We start from the raw sequence: 26,517 nt of genomic DNA on the forward strand, positions 1-26,517 counted from the left end.
ATGGCTAACGTAAGTAAGTTAATTGAACTAACACTCACATATTCCTTCCTCTGATCTGATGAAAAGTAGTAATACGGACTCGTCCTTGCCTGCCACAGGAAGGAAGGAAGGAAGAAGTAGTAAATATGGGAATGTGAAGCGAAACTCGCGCTTAAGGTAACGGTCACTGATGTAGTAGTAGAGGCTTTGGTCGCTGCTTGCACCGGAGAATTTGGCTATGGGTCTATGGTCTAAAATTAAAGGAAAGGAAATTCAGTTTAAGGGTCCCCCTCCCCCAGCTGTTGGACAGGTTCTACTACTACGTACCTTTGTATCTGGTAATGGAAAAAAGGTTGTGAATTCTTAAATTAAAAAAAATTGATGGTGTTGGATTGGATAGGATACCTTTTTTGTATTTGTATTTGTAGGCTTCCAGTCAAAACAAAATGGCTGTGGTTGATTTTTCTTCACCCAATATAGCAAAAGAAATGCATGTATGTAGGCCATTTAAGATCTACCATTATTGGGGACGGGGACACGATAGCCCGTATGCTTGAGTTGAGTTTTCACGCGTCGGACTTCTTTGCCGAAATCATATATGTCCATGTTGGAGATTGCATGATGGGCTGTTATTTCAAAAAATTTCGATAACTATCATATAATATTCAAAATCTTTCCCTCTTTTTTCATCGGTACCTTTACCTCAAGGCTGAAAATTTTCCCGTCTGTTGCTGTTTGGCATGTTGAAAAGTTTTCAAACTGGGAAGATGTTAATGAAGCAGCAGCAGCTGCTATTGGAGATCTACAGGTAACTTTAAAGTTGTGTGGATTGTTATTGGATCTTTCTTTATTCTTTCACTAACCTCATATATGTTGCTCAGATGGCATCTCCTCTCCTTATAAGAACAAGGTAGGTGGGGTGTCAAGACCCATTGGATGTGTATATGTATATTATAATTATTTATTCTACTGAAGGTGATATTAGGGAGATCAGACGGAATTATTTTCTTAGGAAATTTACCTCATCACCTTTCAGTTGCAGTTCCTACAAAATGAAACTTGGGGTAAGATGTCGTCAAGAAAGAATTACATTCATTTTAATATTACTGTATTTTTCACTCTCTGATTCTTATATTTTTGAGTTCTTTTATACATTAGGGCATTTTATAATGAATGATTTTGTGACACATTACAAAAATGAAAAATTAAATGATGAAATGTGATTCTAACTTGAATGCTACTTGTTAGGAATTCTATAAAGAATCAAAAAAGAGGTTTGACAGTGATCCTGATTTTAGGAGAGGGCACAGAAGGCAGTGGTTCGGCTCCAGGTGATTTTTTTTTTTTTTAAAACTTTTGTAGCTTATGGACTGAGGTTAATCTCTCAAATAATGCAAAATCTTAGGTCACTATTAAAATTTTGAATATCTAGGCTTCACATTATGTCTGTTTGAGTTTCTCTTTTACTAATTTTTCGTGGCTTAACTTTCTACTGGGTGGGGATCAGAAATATCGTAAAGCATGGACACAGATTTGTGAAATCAGTCAAAATGAGTTTAATAGGGTTTGTGTCCGTTTGGATTGAATTTATTGTTACTGAAACTGAAAACTGAAAACTGAAAATACTATAACAAAATAATTTTTAAATGTGTGAATAGTGTCGTGGGACTCATTTTTAATTTTTTAAATGCGTGAACAGTACATGCACAGTGCGTAAATAGTGCATACACTGTTCATAAACAGTGAATTTTGTCTCTGAAAATCAATAACTACGGCTAAAAAAAAAAAAGAAAAAAAAAGAAGAGAACGCACGTTTGTAAACGCAAATGCCCAATCCAAACCCCACCTTTATCAACGTCTTTTGGAGTTCAGTTAGAGGAAAAGGTATGTGAATTTCAATAATTTATCCCCCAAAAATATATATATATATATATTTTTTTTGGGGATAAAATTGCCAGTTAGTGTTTGGATAGCAACGCGTTTGCGTTTGTGCTAGCGGCTGCGTTTTTTGGCTGGGTCCTATGCACTGGTCATGGGATCCGCAAGTACAGAAAAATGTAAATTTAACTTTAAAATTGAGCCCCACGGCACTATTCACATATTTAAAAATTATTTTGCTACAATATTTTCAGTTTTCAGCAATAAGCAGTATCTAAATAAACCATTATAGTGTTGATTCAATAAATTGAAAATGATGATATAATAGATTTCATTAAAGTTGCCTGAAATGCAGATGGTCCTTGCTGCATATAGACTGCAAAGATCTTTGTTTATAGTGAGGTTTCCAGAAAATTAGGCAACCAACTGACAGTTATACTTTTCTTGCTGACAGGGGGAAAGCTTCTACAATCCATATATTCCTGACGTTTTGAATGAATTGACTAGTAAAAATTTAGTTGAGAACAGCCAGGGGGCTCGTGTGATCTTTCTTGAAGGGTTTAATCTACCGCTTATTGTTGTGAAGAGTGATGGTGGTTACAATTATGCTTCAACTGATCTAACAGCTATTTGGTTAATAGTTTTTACTACTATTATCTTAGTTTTAATAAACTTTGAAGTTGATGATGCCTTGGTTGTTAGTTTTATGATCATTTAGCTGTTCTCATATTTGCATCTGTTTCCTGTAGACTTTGATTTGCATAATTCACTAAGGCATCTTAAATGTTAGTACTGCCAAAAGAATAAAACTGACGTTATAGTTTCCATGATCATCCAATAATAATTAATACTTTAATGCATGAGTTTTGTTTTTTGTTTTTATTATTATTATGCAAGCATGTGTACCAATGTAGTTAATACCATGCTGAAGGCCATTTCGGTTTAGTAAGGGAGTTTTTTTTAAATACTAATTACCAGTGTAATGTTTTGAGATCACTGCTAATTGTATAGATAGATAAATAAATAAAGATATTTATGTATTTATTTATATGTTAGTCAAAAGCGAAAGGTTGCAAGTTTGAGTTTGAAAATCAGTATCTCCAAAAATAAATTGGGGGTAGGACTACCCTACCTACTATGACCTCTTCTAGATCCTACAAAAAGTAGGAGTATTATGCATTTGGTATGACCTTTTTATTTATATGTTCATTAGTCAAAACTCATGAAATTTGTCAAAAAAAATTTAAATTTATAAGTCTATATCTCATTTAATATGCTAATTTTCTAGCTAAAATATCAGCTCCTTAATAAAAAAAGGGTCATGCTAACGAGTGCCCTTAGAGCACAGATTAAGAATCCAGTTATAGAAAATTTTTATGGGAAAAGAAAAAAAAACAATTAATGTTTTGATAACTTTTTTCATTTCCCATAAAAATGATGTCAAAATTTTCCTAAAATGGATTCTTAACGAGTATTCTAAGGGCACTCGTTAGCATTTCCCATAAAAAAAAAAGACAATTGTTGTACTTAGATGATGGTGATGATGATCATAATAACAAAAGCACACCGTCTCCACATTGTTTCCATGTTTGACAGGTGGCCGTGGCAGTGTACAAAAATTTAATTAAGTTGAATTGTGCAATCAATTCACATGGATTTCAGGAAGGGGCAGGCACGCTTATATAAAAAGACACTAAGGGTTCGTTTGTATATTGTTTATTTTGCTGAAAATTGAAAACTGAAAACTGAAAACACTATAGTAAAATAATTCTTAAAAGTGTGAATAGTATTGTTGAATCCATTTTTAATGAAAAAGTTGCTAAAAAAAGAGGTTTGTGAGTCCCATAAACAATGCATGGGACCCACTGGTGTGACATATTCTTGTGAAATATTTGTTGGTCAAAGAGGTAGTGGGTCCCGTGTACAGTGCACAAGACCCATTGACAGTACCATGTCTCACATAAAACGCGGGTCTCAATAAAAAAAAAAAAAGCAAATGAAACATGGAGAAACGCAATCCAAGCGTATATTAAACTAAATTAAACCAAAATTAAAAAGAAATAGAGAGGTGGTGTGAAGTGGGTGGGTGGGGACGATCTGCCAAATGGGGGTTACTACCTAAAAATTGGTTGCAATGGCAGTGATGTGTGCTATTTTTTTCCCCTTTGGCTGTAATCCAATACTTTCTCTGGTATTGTCAAAATGACCCGGTATATGGAATGGCACGAAACATCTGTGTTTCTGTACTGGCCTAGGTACCGGTATGGCGGTATGGCATATAACTGGTTGGTACTATACAAAATTGACTCCTGATAAGTATAATTCCTGAAGCCTAAGTAATAACTAACTACCCTGTAGTAGCTGACGACCCTAAAGTAGCTGACGACTTTGCTTATATTCTCGTGACTGACCCCAAAAGGTTGATGATCCATATTGGGGATGATAGGAGCAACTGAAGGTCATCAATGCATGGGTTAGAGACGACTAGAATGACATTTCATGGAAGGATAAGTTGATGGGATGAAGTTGACGGGTTCAACATGTCTCTTGCATGGTTCGCACGCATAGGTATATAAGGAAATATCTTGCGCCCCACACTTAACCCTAATCAAGAAGACTCCTACAAGGAAAGGATTCTGCAAGATATGCGAAATAAAGAGTTTCTTTCCTACAAGGAAACATCTTCATGATCAAGGCACGGATGCCAGCCCTACATTACTATAAAAGGCCCGAGACCCTCACAAATCAAGGTACGCATAATTTATCCCAGCTCTGGCACTCTAGAGTTGTGAAAAGTTTTAACTTGACATTCGGAGGGTATTTGGCCAGCACTACATTGGTGCTCTTTGTTAGGTCTTCTTTTTTTGTTGTGCAGGCACGATTGTGAGCGTGTAAGGACTGTGTGGCTCACTAGTGATTTTTTCTGTATCATTAGTTGCCATCGTCTGTGGGAAATTGCGATTTGTAAGCCATACTATCACTTCCTGGACAAAGAGTTGCATGGTACTTACTCACTCGATGGCGACCACCAACAACGTTCAGGGAGACGAATCATGCATGACCGACTCGAGAGACAGGTTCAAACTCTCGTTGCTGTTGTAGAACGCCTCACCAAGCAAAACAATGATTTGGAAGAGCAGCTGCGTCAAAAGAACGCAGGGCATAACATTCAGGAGGAAGACTAAGAAGGTACTAGCGTTGAGAGAAGGGACTAAGAGAGGCCGGAGGGTAGCAACGCCCCAAGTAGACCAGAACGACAGGATACAAGCCATCCATCCATCATAGATACGTCTACACCTCACATGGTAGTAGAGATGTAGATGATGAAGGAACGGATGAACTTTATGATGAACGCCTTTAGAGGACGAGTGTCTAGTGACCTCGATGACTTGGTTCACCGAACCGATTCACCATTTACCATGTCCATCAATTCCTTCCCCCTTCCGCCGAAGTTTCGAATGCCATAGATAGAAAGCTATGACGGAGCCAAGGACCCTATAGATCACTTGGAATCTTTCAAGACTCAGATGCACCTTCAAGGGGTGGCAGATGAGATCATGTGTAGGGCCTTCCCCACCACGCTAAAGGGTCCCGCAAGGATTTGCTTCAGTAGATTGACACCTAACTCCATTACTACATTCAAGGAGCTAAGTGCCTAGTTTGCTTCACACTTTATCGGGGGGCATAGGTATAAGAAGTCTATTGCGTGCCTGATGAGCATCAAGCAACGGGAAGATGAGATACTAAGGTCTTACATAGCCCGCTTTAATAAAGAAGCACTTTCAATCGATGAGGTTGACGATAAGATACTGGTAGCCGTGTTCACCAATGGGTTGCGAAAGGGTAAGTTTTTATTCTCCCTATATAAGAACGATCCCAAAACTATGTCGGATGTGCTTTACAGAGCGACTAAATACATGAACGCGGAAGACGCACTTTTGGCCCGAGAGGAGAAACTCAGGAAGAGAGAAATATAGGAAGACACGTGGCAAGACAGAGGGCGGAAGATGGCAAGAACTGGAGAACGAAGGGAGGATAGGCACTCTAAGCCTCCCACAGGGAAATTCACGAGCTTCACCCTGCTGATTGCCTCGATCGACTAGGTCTTGATGCAAATCAAGGACGAAGGGGCCTTAACCTTTCCTAGCAAGCTGAAGGGAGATCCCAACAAGAGGTCTAGAGACAAATATTGCCGTTTCCACTGTGACCACGGTCATGACATAGCCGACTGCTACAACTTAAAACAACAGATTGAAACCCTTATCAGGTAAGGAAAGTTACAGAAGTTCGTCAGCAGGGAGAGAGCGGATCCACCTCAAGAGCAGCCTTTCTGACGGGACAACGAGCATCCAAGGCCGCCCCTAGGAGACATAAGAATGATTGTAGGGGGCACAACAACTGCCGGGTCATCCAAAAAGGCCTGTAAGACTTACCTAAGGATGGTCCATAACGTCCAGTTGACAGGGTCTGTGCCAAGGATGCCACGGATTGACAGCCTCGTCATCGAATTTTTGAAAGAGGATGCCCGACGTCTTTACCAACCGCATGACAACGCATTCGTCGTCAGCATACGAGTAGGAGATTACAACACGCACCAGGTCCTGGTTGACAATGGTAGCTCCGCTGACATACTTTACTACCCAGCATAAAGAGTGACTAGTTTCGACGAACGCTTTGCTCGTTGGTTTTGGAGGAACAAGGGTATACCCTCTTAGCGCAGTCACATTATCTGTGACGGTAGGCGACTACCTCCAACAGATCACTAAGGACGTGACATTTCTTATGGTTGACTGCTTATTCGCCTATAATGCCATCTTGGGATGGCCTACCCTCAATTCATGGAAGGACGTAACCTCAACCTACCACTTAATGATCAAATTCCCCATCAATTATGGAGTAGGGGAGCTACGTGTGTAGTGACCTAAAAAGGGGGGTCTTGCATTCTACAGAATCCCACATCGCCTAGGGAAGTATAAGAGAATGTGTTTATAAGGAATGACCTTCCTTCAATGTGTAGAAGCCTTTTCCCCCACTACTGTGTGCTTTGAGGGGGAACAAAACCGTGAGGGGCATGGGCCCCAAAGCGGAAAATATCTACATAATTGGGGCGAGGCTGTTACAAATGATATCAGAACTATACCCTAGCCGGAAGTGTAGGCCCCACACGCGAGGACGTGTGTGCCCGTAAGGAGGGTGGATTGTAGTGACCCAAAAAAGGGTGCCTTGTATTCTATGGAATCCTACATCGCTTAGGGAAGCACAAGGGAATGTGTTTATAAGGAATGACATTCCTTCAATGTGTAGAGGTCTTTTCCCCTACTGCTGTGTGCTTTGAGGGAGAACAAAACTGTGAGGGGCATGGGCTCCAAAGCGGACAATATCTACACAGTTGGGGCGAGGCCGTTACAACGTGGGAACCAGATAGCTGCATACGAATGCTACATAGCTATGATGGAGATGGATGACCACCTTTAGGCCATGAGCATAGAGGAGCACCGGAAAATGACAGAGTTCGTAGAAAAGCTTGAAGAGATACTTCTTGACGACTCTGAGCCTGATCAAATGACCAGAATCGGTATTCTAGCCAGCCCGATGATCCACCGAGCACTTACAACTTTTCTCAAAGACAACCGGGATGTATTCACTTGGAGCCATGAGGACATGCTAGGAATTGACCCTTCGGTTATGGTGCACAGACTGAGTGTATCGCCTTCCTTCCCACCCGTCTGACAGAAGAAGCGAGTATTCTCCCCAGAACGAGACCAGACTATAGCAGAAGAAGTTCACAAGTTACAAGAGGCAAACTTCATCAGAGAAGTTCACTACCCTGACTAGTTGGCAAACGTGGTAATGGTTAAGAAAGCCAGCGGGAAATGGAGGATGTGCGTAGATTTCATCGACCTAAACAAGGCATGCCCTAAAGATAGCTACCCCCTTCCATGGGTCGATGTCTTAGTTGACAGCCCAACACCAGTTACTAAGCTTCATGGACACCTTTTTCGGTTATAACCAGATTCAAATGGATGAGGCGGATTAGGAGAAAACTTCATTCGTTACTAGCCAAGGCCTCTTCTATTACAAAGTGATGCCGTTTGGCATCAAGAATGCAGGGGCGACGTATCAGAGGCTCACGAACAAGATGTTAGCGAACTAGATCAGGAGGAATGTTAAAGTCTACGTCGATGACATGCTGGTAAAAAACCGTAGGGAGGATGACCATTTGACAGATCTCAAGGAAACATTTAACACCCTTCGCTCCTACAACATGAAACTCAACTTGAGTAAATGTGGATTTGGAGTGATGGTGGGAAAGTTCCTGGGGTTCATGGTATCTCAAAGAGGTATCGAGGCCAACCTGGATAAGATTAGGGCCATAGTGGAGATGGCCCTGCTAAAGAACGTAAAAGAAGTTCAAAGTTTAAACGGCAAAGTAGCCGCCCTAAATAGGTTTGTATCGAGGGCAACAGATAAATGTCTACCCTTCTTTCACATGCTAAAAAAGTCTTTTGAGTGGACGGCCGACTGTCAGCAGGCGTTCGAGGATTTAAAGGCTTACCTCTCTTCCCCATCGCTACTAAGCCCTTCATAACTTGGGGAAGAGCTCTTCCTCTATTTGACTGTCTCCCCGGCAGCCGTCAACGCGGCCTTAGTTAGGGAAGAAGACAAGGTTCAAAAGCCCGTGTATTACGCCAGCTGGGCACTTCGGGGTGCAAAAGAAAGATATCCGTTGATGGAGAAGCTCGCCTTCGCTTTGGTTATGACAGCCCGCTAGTTCAAACCATACTTCCAAGCCCACATGGTGATCGTCCTAACCGACAAGCCCTTATGGCGGGCAATGAGCAACCCCAAAGCCGCTGGGTGATGGGCACTGTGGGCCATAGAATTGAGTGAGTTTGACATTCAATACTACCCATGTATTTCCATCAGGGGACAGGTCGTCACTAACTTCATAGCGGAGTTCACCAACGGGGAAGACAAGGAGGCAGATGAGTGCCCTCCAACGGGGAAGACAAAGAGGCAGATGAGTGCCCTTGATGGAGCATACATATAGACGGATCGTCCAATAGACAGGTTGGTGGAGCAGACATTGTGCTTCTTTCCCCAGAAGGAGACAAGATTGAATGTATGGTTCGCCTCGACTTCCCTACCACTAACAATGAAGCGAAGTACAAAGCACTAGCGGTAGGGCTTGACCTCGCCAAAGCTGCAGGGGTCACAAATGTGGTTATTCATTGCGACTCCCAGGTCGTCACCAACCAAGTAAACGGGGATTACGAATATAAGGGTGAAAGGATGAAGAAGTACCTGGAGCAAGTAAAAAGAAGGATGGACAACCTGCAGGCCAAGATTGTTCAAATACCCAGGGGAGAAAATGAGCAAGCCGACTGCCTTGCCAAAGTTGCTTCAGTAGAATATGTGGTCATCCCTAACAATGTACTCTCCTTTGTTCAGCTTTCTTTGCTAATAGATCCCGTCGATGTGCAGGAGTTAGATTATGAAAATAATTGGACCACACGATTAGTCTCCCACTTGAAAAATGGCGTGTTACCAGACGGAAAGGAGGCTGTAAGGAAGTTGAAGGTCCAAGCAGTGCGATTCGTTCTAATAAAGAATGTCTTGTACAAGAGAGGCTTCTTCTGCCCATACCTGAGGTGTTTGGGCCTTGAGAAAGCAAACTACGTCATGAGAGAAGTTCATGAAGGGATTTGTGGAAACCACTCAAGATCACGGTTGTTGGTACACAAATTGATTCGAGCAGGGTACTACTAGCCTACCATGTAGAAGGATGCCCCGACTTATGTCAAAACTTGCAATAAGTGTCAAAGGTTCAACAACATCATTAGACAGCCGTCCGAAGAGTTAACCCTGATGACTGCCCCATGGCCATTTGCTCAGTGGGGATTAGACATCATGGGACCATTTCTGATAGCAGTGCGACAGCTAAAGTTCCTTATAGTAGGCATAGACTACTTCACAAAGTGGGTAGAAGTTGAAGCTCTGGCAACCATTACAAAGAAGAACGTGTGATGCTTCGTCTGGAGGCACATCATCTACAGGTATAGGATCCCTAGGGTCTTGGTCTCAGACAACGGAAAATAATTTGACAATGACTCCTTCCGGGATTTTTTCTCACTGTTGGGGATCAAAAACCACTACTCCTCCCCTGCCCACCCCCAAGTTAATGGGCAAGTTGAGGTTACAAACTGATCCTTGCTCAAAATTATCAAGACTCAGCTTGAGGGAGCAAACGGTATATGGCTTGAAGAGCTACCAAGCATACTACGGGTATACAGGACAACAGTAAGAACACCTATCGGAGAGACACCATTTCAGCTAACATACGGGAGCGAGGCGATCATTCTAGCTGAGGTCGGGCTCACAAGCTATAGGGTGGACAACCATGATGAAAGCAAAAATAACGAGGCTATGCATCTACAGCTTGATCTACTGGACAAAGTCAGGGCGGCAGTCGAACAAAGACTCGCATGGTACCAAGACCTCATGGCCAAGCATTACAACTCCCGGGTCAGACACAGAGACTTTCAGGTTGGAGATCTCTTTTTGAGAAAGGTAATGGGCGCCGTCAAAGACTCTACCCAAGGGAAGCTCAACCCTAATTGGGAGGGGCCTTACAAGATTACGTCATGGCAGAGGAAAGGCACCTACCACCTAGAGACACTAGACGGACGGAAGTTGCACCATCCGTGGAACACCAAGCACCTACAAAAGTACAACCAGTAGAGTTGACAGTGGGGAAAGCAACACTTTTCATTTTCCAGTTTACTTTAGTCAATTTTAGCTACACTCAGTTTTTCAGTTTACCCTTGTTAATTTTTTCTACAATACTCTTTAAGCCCAAAGGGCAAGTCTTTTTCTTTAGAGAACAATTTTTCTATGAATGCATGGTTTATCATAATAAAAGGAGTTTATTCAGATATGACTAATGTGTTTTTCTACAAGTGGACGAGTTTATTAGTAAGTCCATAAAGTGGACGAGTTTATTAGTAAGTCCATAAAGTGGATGGGTTCATTCCAGGAGGATGACTTATTGTCCATAAAGTGGACGAGTTTAATAATAAGTCCACAAAGTGGACGAATTCACTATTAAGTCCATAAAGTGGATGAGTTCATTCCAGGAGGATGAATCATTATAAAACAGATGAGTTTATTAGCTTGTCCATAAAGTGGACGAGTTTAATAATAAGTCCACAAAGTGGACAAGTTCACTGTTAAGTTCGTAAAGTGGACTAGTTTATTAGCTTGTCCATAAAGTGGAAGAGTTTAATAATAAGTCCACAAAGTGGACGAGTTCACTGTCAAGTTCGTAAAGCGGACAAGTTTATTAGCTTGTCCATAAAGTGGACGAGTTCACTGTTAAGTCTGCAAAGCAGGCGAGTTTATTAGCAAGTCCATAAAGTGGACAATACTATAAAGTGGACGAGTCCACAAAGTGGATGGGTTTATTGGTCCATAAAATGGACAAGTTCTTTTCAGAAGAATGGATTGCGATTATAAGGTACATGAAAGGACAAATACTTTGATGTTACCAGGTTCGCAAGTGGACGGACCCATCATTAAAGTAGACGGATTTATAAAATCCATGAAGAGGCTGAATTCATGCCTCGAGAATGACTTATGACCCATGATTAAAGTGGACGGATCCACAAGTGGACGGGTTCATAACTTAGTCCACAAGTGGACGGATCCATGATTAAACCTGTAAGTAGACGAGCTTGTATCATAAGGGTAAAAGTCCACAAATGGACAAGATTCATCACATGAAGAAATTAAAATCCACAAAGGAACAAGTTTCTTAGCCCACAAAGTGGACGAAGTCCAATGTAAAGTTTATTAGCCCATAAGTGGATGAGTTTGGAACAAACGAATCAGAATTCCTAAGTAAAAAAATAGACGGATTCACAAGGGCAAGGGATGAACATACACGCATATTGAAAGCGACGAATATAAAATACCATAAATAAAAATAAAGTTTTTACAAACAGAGCCCAAAAACCAAAGGGCATTAAACATTGTTCAAAAATTAGATCAAATTTACAATAAGAAGGAAAGAAAAAGGCAAGGTTCAAGAGGCTAGGGGGTCTTGAGGGGTCTCGTCACCCTTGGAGGGAAGGTCTTGGGCTTCTTGAGTTGGAGGATCTTCAGCATTCGGAGGGTTGGCCGACAGGGCCAGAGGAACGACGGGCTTATCCACAGCATTGAGCAAGAATGACACTATCATCCTCTGGATTTGCCTCAAACTCGGTGGAGTCGTCATTCTCTTCAAGAGTAGTTTTGCCTGCAGGTGTCGACGGCAAGGGGTCATCCATGGAAACCTTAGACAAATCTAGGTGAGGGTAGATGGATTTGACTTGTTTAAGGCAATCCTCAAACCCATCACCATAGTATTCAGCACAAGCATCAATGAATGTCTATGACGCCCTGAATTCCTTCATGGTGTCAGCCTTGGCCGTCTCCACCTAACCTAAAAGGGCCGTCAGCTCCTTTTTTGCCGCCTTCTTGGCATCTTGTTCCTTTTTCTTCTGACGACCCTCCTCCTCCAGCTTCTCTCTCAACTCTTTCACCTCCTAGTTAAGGGTTTGGAGGGTCTCTTTATATTGTTTTTGCCAGTCGGTCAGGTTCTTGATGCACTTATGCAGACGGGTGATCACCCCTTATTTGGTGACGCCCCTATCTTGCAACGCCTTCATACGAACCAGCACCTACAAAACAGTACTTCTGTCAGCTTTTAAGCATAAAAAACAAATAAATAGAGAGAAATAAGGAAGGGACATACTCAGGCAAGGTCAAAGAGTCCCGATGACCCTAGTTCCTCCGTCCCTTGCTTAGCACAAGGGTTTATGTCTTTATCCTTAATGATGGACCCCATCATCTTAACGGTGTAGTCCTTATGTGTAAGAAGACGACGGTCTAGTTCCTGGATGACAGGGCCAGACGTCGTCATCAGTCCTTTGCCTAACTCGTGTTTGGGCTTGGGAGGTGACAGCCTCTCTAGGAGTGGTGGGCACCTTTTTGGACGGGCGGTTGTCCTTCCCGTTAGCTTTCCTCTTCGGCACCCCTTTATCGACGGCCTTGGGGGCTGATGAGGGCGCTCCCTCTTTTCCCTTTGCCTTCTCTTCCTTTTTTTGTGCAGCAGCAGTCCTCACTTGCACTCTTTGCCTAGCAACCTCCATTTATGCAAAGGACAAGTGACGAGAGTTAAAACAAATAACGACGCAAATAGAAAAATAGGGGTCAAGGTGGATAAACTTACGACGACGGGAGAAAGCGTTAAGGCGACGGGCTACTGGTGTTGGCTCGGGACCCCCACAATAAGCATGTAAAGTGTCAAGTGTAATGAGATCCCGACACTTCTGCTCGTCCAATGGGATCTCTGTAACCTGACGAATAAAAGCTTCTTGCTCGTCTGTAATATGCGGACGAACACTAGCTGAAATAGAAGGGAAAAGCAGACGATGTTAGAAATTTAATACAAATAAACTAGAAGAAGCAGACGAGTTAACTTGAATCCTTGACATAAGCCCAGGTGTTGTCAAAACCATGGGGCATTGTCTCCCACTCTTCCTGATAACATACCCAATTCTTCCTTTTAACAAAGAAATACCTGCCATTCTAATTCCTATTGGAATCGGGCATATCAAATACCAGCCTTAGCTCTTTCTTCCTTGCAGAGAAATGATAAATTCCTTAGGACGAGACAATGTGCTAAAGACGATAGCACCAGAAGAACTCGTCAAGAGTTAGTTGACGGTTCCTTCCACTTAAACAACCCCACAAAATCTCATCCCTAATGAGATTCCTCCAAGCATTGGGGGCAATTTGGTTGAGGGACAACCCCAAAAAATTTGCCAACTGACGGTGAAGTGCCGTTAGAGGCAGTCTCAATCCTACCGTGAACATGGCGTCATACATGCCGACGTTTGCGGTCTTCCCTGTATAACACTTTTCAAACTTTCCAAGGAGACGGATTGGGATGTAGTCTGGAATTTGGAAACGGTCATGTAAAGTTTTGAAAACCTTGTCTGACATTATCGGCAGAAAGTCATTAACCGTCCATTCTTTAGGGAGAATGAAGGGACGGTCATCTCCTAAGTTTCCTGAAGTACTCTCTATGACCTCCTCATCATCGTCATTTTCATCCCCATCACTCTCTCTCTTTTCCTCCTCGTCATCTTCGTCTTCGCCCTTACTTACTACCTCATCTTCTCCATAATTTTCCATTTTCTCGTCAGAAGATTGGGCTTACGTTTCCCTCTCTGACAACCAGAAGAAGCCCTCCTCGGGCTCATGACCTGATGGGAAGACCTTGTCGTAGCCCGCTCCTTCGCGGACTAACGACTGTTCACTCGTCGTTTCTCTAGACATTTGACTACCTACAAGCGACAGAGGTATTCTAAGAACTTAAGTTGACGGCCTTTCTAAAAATTTTCACAATCAACTAAGATAAAAGTAAAAAATGAGAGGCAGTAAGAGCAAAAGTGACTTACCAAGTAAAGCAGATGATTTCGTGAAAGGAGATGGTCTCAGTAAAGCGACAAAGACACAATGATGTGAGTAAAATCCTTGAAGTGACGAGTTCTCTCTGATGATCAGCAAGAATGAAATAGGAGGAAATAAGGGAGGAAGTGAGGTATATATAGGGTAAAAACGCATAGAAGACGAAGCGACACCCTCGTCCAAGAGCAAGGCTAATCGGCTTGAGCCATGTGTTCTGACAATTATGGTTGCTCGAGGAGTCAAGCAATAAATGCCCCATCTGCCAATATATATATAAATACTCCACAACCAGACAGCTGGAATTGATGGGATTATGGAGTAGGGGGCAACTGAGAAGTAAAATTCTTGAAGCCTAAGTAATAACTGACTACCCTATAGTAGTTAACGACCCTAAAGTAGCTGACGACTTTGCTTATATTCTCGTGACTGACCCCAAAAGGTTGACAATCCATATTAGGGATGATGGGAGAAACTGAAGGTCATCAATGCATGGGTTAGAGATGACCAGAATGACGTTTCATGGAAGGATAAGTTGACGGGATGAAGCTGACGGGTCCAACATGTCTCTTGTGTGGTTCGCACGCATAGGTATATAAGGAAATATCTTGCGCCCCACACTTAACCCTAATCAAGAAGACTCCTACAAGAAAAGGATTTCGCAAGATACGCGAAATAAAGAGTTTCTCTCCTACAAGGAAACATCTTCATGATCAAGGCACGGATGCCAACCCTACACTATTATAAAAGCCTCGAGATCCTCACAAATCAAGGTATGCATAATTTACCCTAGCTCTATCACTCTAGAGGATATTTGGCCGGCATCACACTGGTGCTCTCTGTTAGGTCTTCTCTTTTTGTTGTGCAGGCACGGTTGCGAGCGCGTAAGGATTGTGTGGCTCACTGATGATTTTTTCGGCATCATCAACTCCTAACACACTTTTCCATAATCATCTAATAATTTCTTAATGCTTTCAAGGCATATGTTTTGGATTTTTTTAATAGATTTTTTTCTATAAATTTATGATTGTTGAAAGTTCTGATTACAATGTATAGGTATCGTCTTAATGAAGAGAAAGCTAAGTCGATGATATATGTTACTGATGTTGGCCAGCAGCAGCACTTTGATATGGTGTTTAAGGTATGGATTCAAAGTCAGATCTTGTATCCCATTTTATGCTGATTCATGCATGTTTTTTGTCTTTGTAACTTTTTATTTATATCAATGTTCATAACTGGTTATTGATAACAATTTGAATTAATATACCTGCTATATAAGTTATGGGATAGTACTGCTGCAAATTTGCCATCAGAAGCATAAAATCAGAGATACTTTTGCTTTTGTATTTCAGACGGGCAAACGTGCAGGTTGGCTTTCTACTGATGATAATGCATGCCTTAAAGCTAGCCATATGGGTTTTGGTCTTGTTCTTGGAGATGATAAGAAGCGCTTTCGAACTCGCAGCAGTGAAGTGGTTCGGTTGGCTGATTTACTGGATGAAGCCAAGAGTCGCTGTAAAACAACACTTATTGAACGTGGTATGATACTGAATGACCTGTCTTTTGTTTTACTTGTCTTAAATGTTGTTCTCTCTCTCTCTCTCTCTCTCTCTCTCTCTCTCTCTCTGTTTCTTATTTTTGTAATTATGTCTACGAGGCAGCTTCTATTTTTCTGCTGTAATACCTAAAACTCTTAAGATGTAATTGTTTCTTGTTATAACGAGACCATAACTACTAAGCTTTTAAACTTATGGAATGCTTAATATTTCTCCAATGTTGGGTAGGTAAGGGGGATGAATGGACTGAAGAGGAGCTTGAGCAAACAGCTGAGGCAATAGGTTATGGAGCTGTCAAGTAAGTTATACTGTTATCTACATCAGTAATATACATAATAATTCTATAAATACTTGCAGAATTAGCTGGCCTTATAAGTATTTTTTTAATATTGGTAACTACTCATTCACCTAGTGGATGTTGAATACCCCACCTAGTTCTTACAAGGAGATGTCATTTGATCTAAAACTCATTGGTTGTTTGACCTCTACATGTATTACGAAGTTAGTGTATCTTGCCAGCTCATGGTTTGATATATATATATATATATATATATATTTTTTTTTTTTTTCATTTCATTACAGAAGGAAAGGTTATATCAAGTTTTAATATCTCTCTGAAATTTAATGATTAACTTGATATCCTGCTGATAATTCCATAAATTAAGTTCGTAATTCTCATTCAGTAGGTTATCAAATATTTTTTACATTGGGATAATTTATGTGATGCTTATTCTTATATTTTGTAGCTAGTAGATGGTATTTGTCAGCTAGAGAATATGCTATTGGAGATAGTGTTGGGTCCCAAATAATATTATTACAATATTAGCAATCCAAAATAACAATCACACACAAGAACACAAACATTTATGTGGAAAACCCTTTATTTTTTAAGGGAAAAACCATGAGACAAACTCAGAATAATTTAACTATTATTAAATCAATTATAATAATTCTTGTGTATGGCTCATGGTTAAAGAAAAATCTCTCTTGTTTTTCTTTACTTAACACACACACACACACTAATTATCTCTCTCAAAGGCGGCAACACTTTGCTCTCTCCTCCTTGGCTATCTTCTCGAAGGCGGCAACCCTTTACTCTCTCCTCCTTGGCTATCTTCTTGAAGGCAGCAGTACTTTACTCTCTCCTTCCTCTTATGTTCCTCCCAAGCGAAAATCCCTTGTTTCACGCTCTATTTTCCCTCTCCCCATAGGGAGGACTCTTGGGCCAAAGCCATCAAATTCTTTGTAGTATTGTCTATTTATAAGACTCTTTTGCTATTCCCTTTTGTCTCTTGAACTAGGAATACATTACCTCTTCAACAATGAATCTATTCCCTCTTGGACTAGGAATACATTACCTCTTTAATAAGGAATAGACTTCTTTCCACACCAAGGAATCTTTCCTTCTACAACAAGAAAACTCAAATTAATTTTTCCTTCTTCAACTAGGAAACCTAATTAACTTTCCAAGTCACAATTGGAATTTGAGGCAATTTGCCAACAGATAGGTTCTTAGAGTATTACTTTTTGCTCTTTCAGGAAAATTGCCCAACTTATACAACAATTATTTGTAACACATTGTGATTAAGAATTTGGTGGTTTCATGCTTGGAGTTTTTATTTTAGTGGTATGACTTATGAGCATGCATTTTCCTTTTTTAGTGTTAGTATTATGATATTTTTCAAAATGGTTTTGGCAGGTTTGCAAACTTGAAGAACAACAGATTGACCAATTACACATTTAGTTTTGTTCAGATGCTGAATGATAAGGTTCCTTTACCATTCATTGGCATTGTTAGGTTTTTGTAGTCTATTTACTCTCTCTCTCTCTCTCTCTCTCTCTCTCTCTGTAGATGCTTTAGTGACTGTTGTAGCTAATGGCAGAGCCAAAATTTGAAATCGGAGGCCCAGGGGGGGGGGGGGAGGACGAAAATTTATAACCAATAGTCCAATATACATGTTTCCATACACTCGTGGCATATGTAGATTTATACATATTATGAACAGAAGCAACACGTTTGCACACACACATTATATATATATATATACACACACGCATATACTTATGACCAATCTATAGAATAAATGTCACTCATGTGAATATTAAGTGTTATTTTAATGTTAAAAAACCCATAAAATATAGCATATGCATTAATTATATTCTATTTATTTGCTATGTTTTTTTTTTTTTATATTTTTTTTTATATCTGAATTAGTTGTGTAGTAAATTTTATTTGTAGTGAAATCTTAATTATAAATTATAATCCTCACATGGTTAGATAAACCTCAAGTACAGCTTATATTGGGTTTTGTTAAACTCATAAAGTGATGACTATATAACATATATTTTTTTTAATAAATATAGGTGCATCTAAAACTTTGGAGTTTAACTTAAAAACAATACCAATTTATGAAGTTTATTATATAATTATTTCAAATTTTTATTACTTACACACATTTTTTATGAAAAATAATAAGTTATCATATATAGAATTTGAGATCAAAACACATTTGAAAGCTAACAATATTTTTTGTACTTTTTTTTTTTTAACTCTTGAATTAAAACTTTTGCTTCTTTAGTTCTTTTTTCCTATCCTTATTATTAATCTTATTTGTAACATTTTGAACCTTAAAAAACATTGATATAATAGGAAATCTTTTTTTCCATGAAACTTGAGATATAAAAAGAGATATCTCTATATTAAAAAAAAAAAAAAAAAAAAAAAAAAAAAAAAAAAACACAAGGACTCTAGTATTGGTGGGGCCAGGGGGGCAACCCCCTCCTACTTGGTTGCAACTACTGCTTTATTACCACTACTACTAGTATTTGTTTCTAACTTTCCTAAAATTGATGTGAGCAGGGGAATACTGCTGTATACAAGTTCCTAATTCAAACAGTAGTTATAGCTAAATGTTAATGTTGCATTTGTTGGGCTTTGTGGAGCCTAGTTGTATTTGATCTGGATTATGATCCGACCTGAAATAATATTGTTACATTTTTTAATGGGAGATTTTCTGAGACTTGGTCCATGGAGTGGAGGCTTAGGTTGATAGGCCCAAGCGGTAGTGCTCATGGAGAAGTCTCCTTAGAAGTTTGGGGGCAACACTCCTGGGAAAATTTTTTGGCTTGTTTTTGTAGCCCATTGTGAATCCTATGCGTAGGATATAAAAACTGTTATTTTGGAGATTAGGTTTTTGATGTCATTTTTCTAAGAGAGAAAAACTGTACTGCTGCACTTTGTATTTTTCCCTGGGAATAGTGAAATCCTTGCAACTCTGTGGACGTAGGCAAATACCGAATCACGTAAATACTGTCTTGGATGTGATTATTTTCTTTGACGTATATTTTTCTCTATTTTTGCATCTCACAGGTCTGTAAATTTCGTACATATTCCCATCAATTGGTATTAGAGCCTAGGTTAGGTTTGAGTGGGAGCAATGACAGAGGAAACAGGAAAGACGTCTGGAATAGAAAAATTCAATGGCACAAACTTTGGATTCTGGAGGATGCAAATCGAGGACTATCTCTATGGGAAGAAGTTGCACCTGCCGCTTTTAAGGGAGAAACCTACAACTATGAAAGATGATGAATGGACTCTTCTTGACAGATAGGTATTGGGAGTTATCAGATTAACTCTATCAAGGTCTGTTGCACAGTTGTGAAGGAGAAGACCATAGTAGATCTGATGAAGACTTTCTCTGGTATGTATGAAAAGCCGTCAGTAAACAACAAGGTGCATCTGATGAAGAAACTATTCAATTTGAAGATTGTAGAGAATGCATCAGTAGCACAACATTTGAATGAATTTAACACCATCACAAATCAACTATCTTCAGTAGAAATTGATTTTGATAATGAGATTCGTGCACTGATCGTTTTGGCTTCATTGCTTTAAGTTGGGAGGCTATAAGAATGGCAGTGAGTAATTCTACTAGAAAAGAAAAGTTGAAGTACAATGACATACGAGATGTAGTTCTGGTTGGGGAGATTCACAGAAGAGATGCAAGTGAAACTTCAGGGTCTGGTTTTGCCCTAAACCTTGAAACAAGAGGTAGAGGTAATGATAGGAATTCAAATCGAGGTAGATCAAAATTTAGAAATTCCAATCGGAATAGAAGTAAATCTTGATTTGGCTAATAGGTACAATGTTGGAACTGTGGCAAAGCTGGCCACTTTAAGAGGCATTGCAAAAATCCTAGGAAGAAGAATGATGATGCTGTTGCTAATGCTATAACAGATGAGGTACATGATGGGCTACTTTTTGCAGTAGACAGTCCATTTGATGATTGGGTTTTGGACTCAGAAGCTTCGTTTCATACCACTCCACACCAAGAAATCATACAGAACTATGTTGAAAGTGATTTTGGTAAGATGTATTTGGTTTATGGAGAAGCCTTGGATGTTGTGGGAATGGGAGACGTTCGGATTATATTGCCCAATGGGTCTGTCTAGTTACTTCAAAAGGTTCGACATATTCCTGACCTGAGGAAGAATTTGATTTATATAGGACAACTTGACGATGAAGGGCATGCAATACTATTTGTTGGTGGTACCTGGAAGGTTACAGAGGGAGTCATGATATTGGCTCATGGAAGGAAAACTAGTACTCTGTATATAACCTAAAGTCCAAGGGACACAATTGAAGTTGTTGAAGCAAGTACTGATGCAAATCTATGGCACTGTAGACTTGGTCACATGATTGAGAAATGAATGAAGATGCTATTTTCAAAAGGGAAATTACCAAAATTGAAGTCTATTAATCTTGACATGTGTGAAAGCTGCATCTTAGGAAAGCAAAAAATGGTGAGCTTCTTGAAAACTGGCAGGACACCAAAGGGTGGAAAATTGGAGTTAGTACACACTGATTTGTGGGGGCCTCCTCCAATTGCATCCCTTGGAGGTTCAAGGTACTACATTACTTTCATTAATGACTCAAGTGGAAAGGTATGAGTTTATTTTTTGAAAAATAAATTTGATGTATTTGGGACCTTTAAGATGTGGAAGGCCATGGTTGAGACAGAAACAGATTTGAAAGTAAAATGTCTGAGGTTAGACAATGGAGGAGAGTACATAGATGGAGGGTTCAATGAGTATTATGCTGCACATGGAATTAGAATGGAGAAGACCATTCCTGGGACACCGCAGCAGAATGATGAGGTTGAGCGCATGAACAGAACTCTCAATGAGTGTGCTAGGAGTATGAGGTTGCATGCTAGATTACCAAAAACTTTCTGGGCTGATGCTGTTAGTACTATAGCTTACCTGATAAACCGAGGACCATCAGTTCCTATGGAGTTCAGAATTACTAAAGAGGTTTGGAGCGGTAAAGAGGTAAAGTTTTCCCATTTGAAAGTTTTTGGTTGTGTTTCTTATGTTCATATTAATTCTGATGCGCTCGTAGTAAACTTGATGCAAAGTTTAAAATATGTTTTTTTATTGGCTATGGTGATGAGAAATTTGGCTATCGATTTTGGGATGAACAAAATCGAAAAATTATCAGAAGTAGAAATGTGATATTTAATGAACAAGTTATGTACAAGGACATATCAACTTTAGTGCCGGATGTTATAGAGATAGATTAAAAGAAATCTAAGTTTGTCAACTTAGATGAATTGACTGAAAATACTGTCTAGAAAGGGGGTGAAGAAGAAAAGGAGAATGTAAATTCACACGTAGATCAGAGTACACCTGTAGCTGAAGTTCGTAGATCTTCTCGTGCCATTAGACCTCCATAGCATTATTCATCTGCACTAAATTATCTCCTATTGACTAATAGTGGTGAGCCAGAGTGTTATGATTAAGCCTTGTAAGATGAAAATTCAAGCAAGTGGGAGTTAGCCATGAATGATGAGATGGATACTTTATTGGGGAATTAGACATGGGAACTGATTGAATTTCCAGAAGAAAAGAAGGCTTTGCACAACAAGTGGGTATATAGAATAAAGAATGAACATGATGGTAGCAAATGCTACAAGGCCAGATTAGTTGTCAAAGGGTTCCAGCAGAAGAAAGGCATTGACTACTCAGAAATATTTTCTCCAGTTATGAAGATGTCAACAATTAGACTAATACTGGGAATGGTGGCTATAGAGAATCTACATCTTGAGCAGCTAGATGTGAAGACAACATTCCTTCATGGTGACTTGGAGGAAGACATTTACACGAGTTAGCCAGAAGGGTTTAATGTTTAGGGACAAGAGAGTCTGGTTTGCAAACTGAGAAAGAGCTTGTATGGCCTAAAGCAAGCTCCAAGACAATGGTACAAGAAATTTGATAGTTTTATAAATAAAATTGGGTTCAAGAGGTGTGAAGCTGATCACTGTTGCTATGTTAAGTTCTTTGACAATTCTTATATCATTTTACTATTGTATGTGGATGATATGCTCATTGCAAGTTCTAGCATTGAGGAGATTAATAATTTGAAGAAGCAATTGTCAAAACAATTTGCAATGAAGGATTTGGGAGTTGCAAAACAAATCCTTGGTATGAGAATCATTAGAGACAAGGCTAGTGGTACATTGAAGCTTTCACAAGCAAAATATGTGAAGAAGATTCTTAGCAGGTTCAACATGAATGAAGGTAAACCAGTGAGCACACACTTGGGTAGTCATTTCAGACTAAGTAAAGAACAGTCACTGAAGACAAAAGAAGAAAGGGACCATATGAGCAAGGTGCCCTATGTCTCAGCTATTGGCAACTTGACGTATGCTATGGTGTGTACAAGGCTAGATATTGCACATGATATAAAAACTGTTATTTAGGAAATTAGGGTTTTGATGTCATTTTTTTGAGAGAGAAAAACTGTACTGCCGCACTCTGTATTTTTTCCTGAGAATAGTGAAATCCTTGTAACTCCGTGGACGCAGGCAAATTGCCAAATCACGTAAATACTGTTTTGTGTGTGATTATTTTTCTTTAGCGTATATTTTTCTCTATTTTTGCATCTCACAGGTTTAGGAATTTCGTACATATTCCCATCAACATTTGCGTTTGTATGAAACAAAGTTTCAGTAGCCCCCGGTTTGACTTGAATTGGTGTTACCAGGACTGAATTTTGACTAGAATGATTAAGCTTAAAATTAAAGATCACAAAAGAGGTTTACCTTTCTAGGTATCAGGGCATAAACAAGAGAACTCAAATATTATATACACATTTTAGGTTTTTTTTTTTTTTTTTCAAATGCAATAATGTAAAAGCAACTTCATGTTGATAATAAGTTAATCAACATAATTAAACTTTATTTGTTTGGCTCCTAAAGCCTAAACTTTATTACATGTAAAGGCTTCTATCTCATCCGCGAAAGCTGTTTGTGGTTTTATGGATTTTTTTTTTTTTTTTTTGGAGATTATCCTGGCAGCTTGATAATACTGGGTGATGAGGCTCAACTAGTCAACTTATTGAAGTCTAATGTTGTTTTTGGTTGTTTGAGATAGATGGGGGCAAAGTTTTGGATCACGCGGATGAGCGTGCATTGGGGCTTCATCTGCTACAATTTTCTGAGGTAAGATCTTTATAGAATTTATTGCTCTGATGTTTCTTGACCATGGGATGAATGTAACTTAACTAGCCAGCATGATGCGTGGATCTGATTGCTGTCCGCCAATTCACTTTTTAGGTTGTTGAAGAGCCCTGCACCAATCTATTACCGAATGTGCTGTGTGAATACCTCTATAATTTGTCGGAATACTTTACGACGTTCTATTCCAATTGTCAGGTATAGTCCATGTGTGTTCAGTCTCATGCTCTATGAGTATGTTGTGTTTGGTAGGACCATGGAAACAATGATGGATTATCATCTTTGCCTCTATGACACTGTGAGTGAAAGATTTATCGGTGGGTTACCCAATTTCTGAGATGTCATAAACAAATTCCTGTTTCTAGCGGGACGTGATAAAGAAGCTGTAAATGAATGTATGGGATAGTCAAATTCTTATTCTGAATTAACCTTGTTATATTGAAACCTTGATCAGATCGTTGGTTCAGCTGAGCAAACGAGCAGACTCTTGTTATGTGAAGCTACTGCAGCTGTGATGAGGAAATGCTTTTATCTCCTTGGGATCATATTTATTCATACCTGTTTACAAGATATGAAATTATACAATAACGCTACTATAACCCATTTAAAGTGTTCAAAATGTTTCAAACGTGTGCAACTCATTGAGTACACTGTACAGATAGCATTTAGGATGCAAGTTTTGGTGAAAGATATGGCCATGCAATGTGGGAATTTAGATATCCAGTTGTTAATTACTCTTTTCTTTATTGTTAAACTTTTATTATTTTCTTTTGCTAAACGTAGTTAAGATTGGACTCCTGCTTCTACATGAAAGAAGCAATCATATGAGAATGTAAGGAGTCCAAGCTAATCTCGTGTTTCCTAGAAATCAAGTTCACGGAATCAAGTTCAGACTAGTGTCGGATCATATCATATGCTATTCACAGGAGGATAGAAGTCAGATAACTATGTTTCATGCATTTCAGTGTCAGAATTATCCGAAATTTGGTACAACTCAAATCTTCATTCAGGTTGGACTTTCGTACTCAAATTTAATTTATAGTTATGGTTTCATGTTTGTCATTCATCTGTTGCGAATGGAATTGTATATATGAAATACTATTATATATGACATTTTAGAAAAATGAGGTAGAAAATGAATTGACTTGAAATAAAGTTAAATAGCAGATGAATAGGACGAAATGGATACTGCCTAAAGGGATAAAGTTGAAACTTAAATTTGAAAGAAGAAAGTAGAGCTTAAACAAAATTTAAATGACGAAAATTGTATTTCAAATTTTGGAAGGTAATGGCATAAAATTAGTGGAATTACAACTTTAGAAATTATAGAAGTAAAATCAAGATGCTAATTACTTGAAAAAAAAAATGTTAGCCAAGTTTGGGAGAGCGACCTTTTGAGGCTTGTCAAAAGTGGGGAATTATACTTTTCTTTGCCAGTTTTTGCATGGTACTCTTTACCAAAAGACGCCAGTAGTCTCACTCCGGAACCTCATCTTCCACCTTTCCCAATATAGACATAAAAGATGGCAATAGGCTTGGCTTAATGATTTGAAATTCTAAAGTTAGCATCAATTAATTGGCTGATCATTTTGGCAATACAAATAGAGATTAAGAAATATATCATTACTCATGACTCATGTCACCTAAAGTTTAATTGGTTGATCATTTTGGCAAAGATATTGTAGCCTTACGAGAAGTTCGTGCTCTATGACTATCTAAACCCCCTCCATATATAGCTCTTGTATGACTTCTTTTTCTTTCTATAAGGTGGTGTCCTCTTTGCAAGATCTTCTAAGCTCTTCACACTTGCTGGAGATATAAAAGACTCTGACAGTGATCCTAATTTTAAAGAGAGGGTACAGAAGGCAGTGGTTCGCCTCCAGGTGATTTATTTACTTTTGTAGCTTATGGACTGAGGCTGATCTGAGATAATGCAAAATTATTTGAATCTTGATGTAAAGGTATTTTGAAAGGGCATCTTATAAGTAACAAGTTTATACTTCAAAGAAAGAGAATATCATAGATTGAAATTCTAGTGACTGATGCAATTACCACACTGATATCAAATCAAATACAGTTAGGGTACGTTTGGTATGCTGTAATAGCTCTTGTAATGGAATAGTTATTCATGTGTAATAGCAATTCGGTCATTTGGTTACATCTTTATTACATGGATTAGTTATTACATTGGAATAACTATTCTTTAAATTGAAGAATGACTATTCCTCTTTAAAATGGATGTAATAGATACTCCTTAGTGCATATAATAGGTTTTAAAATTAATATATTTCCAAAAATACAAAATTTCCTTATAAATCATATTTTACAAGTTTTCCATATGTAACAACCAAATTTATGAATAGTAATAGTTATTCCATTACAATCTCTTTTATTCTCAGTAATAAAGATTAATATTCCTAATGTAATCTACATTCAGTGTACAAAACACACCCTTAGTTTTTATGCTAGACTCTATCTTCAGCAGGAGAAGTGGGGCTTTATTATCAGAAATATCTTAGATCTAATAGATCCAAATCAATCCAAATATCTAACACTAGATTCGGTGATTGAATGCATCACTCATTATTGATTATTCTTTATCTTTGTGTTCTGTTGGAGTTGGATTCACATATACATGCAAATGCTCCTTTAGATATTCAATGGATTTTGAATTTTTGACATTTGGTTTTAATTTGTAGATGAATAATAAAAGTATGTTAGGAGTCAAACCAACAAACATCAAATGGCTATGATGGTTAGGCACTTAGATGAGGCTGAACTACTAGAGATTTGATCTAGTGGTATGTATGATTTATGCTTCAGCAATAAGAGGTCCTGAGGAGTTCAATTCTTAAAATTTTCCTTTCCTAATCTGTCACTTTAAATATCAGTGCCAACTATCAAAGTAGGCTTACTATAGCCTGCTTATAACCTCTTTAGCTTGAGGGGTTAGTCACAATTCCGAGATCTAAAGACCCTAACTGAAAACACCAAACTGTGACATAGCTCAATTTTTCCTACATTTCCTGCAGCAACCGTTACACATTAGTATAAGTTGTTAATCTAGCAAACTT

General features: G+C 39.0%; 1 pseudogene; it reads left to right on the forward strand.

Moving 5' to 3' along the window:
- On the forward strand, positions 1 to 26,196 carry LOC115966702 (annotated as a pseudogene).
- Positions 26,197 to 26,517: the final 321 nt, after the last annotated feature.

Source organism: Quercus lobata, chromosome 11 (genome assembly GCF_001633185.2).
Source record: "Quercus lobata isolate SW786 chromosome 11, ValleyOak3.0 Primary Assembly, whole genome shotgun sequence".
Taxonomy (NCBI): Eukaryota; Viridiplantae; Streptophyta; class Magnoliopsida; order Fagales; family Fagaceae; genus Quercus; species Quercus lobata.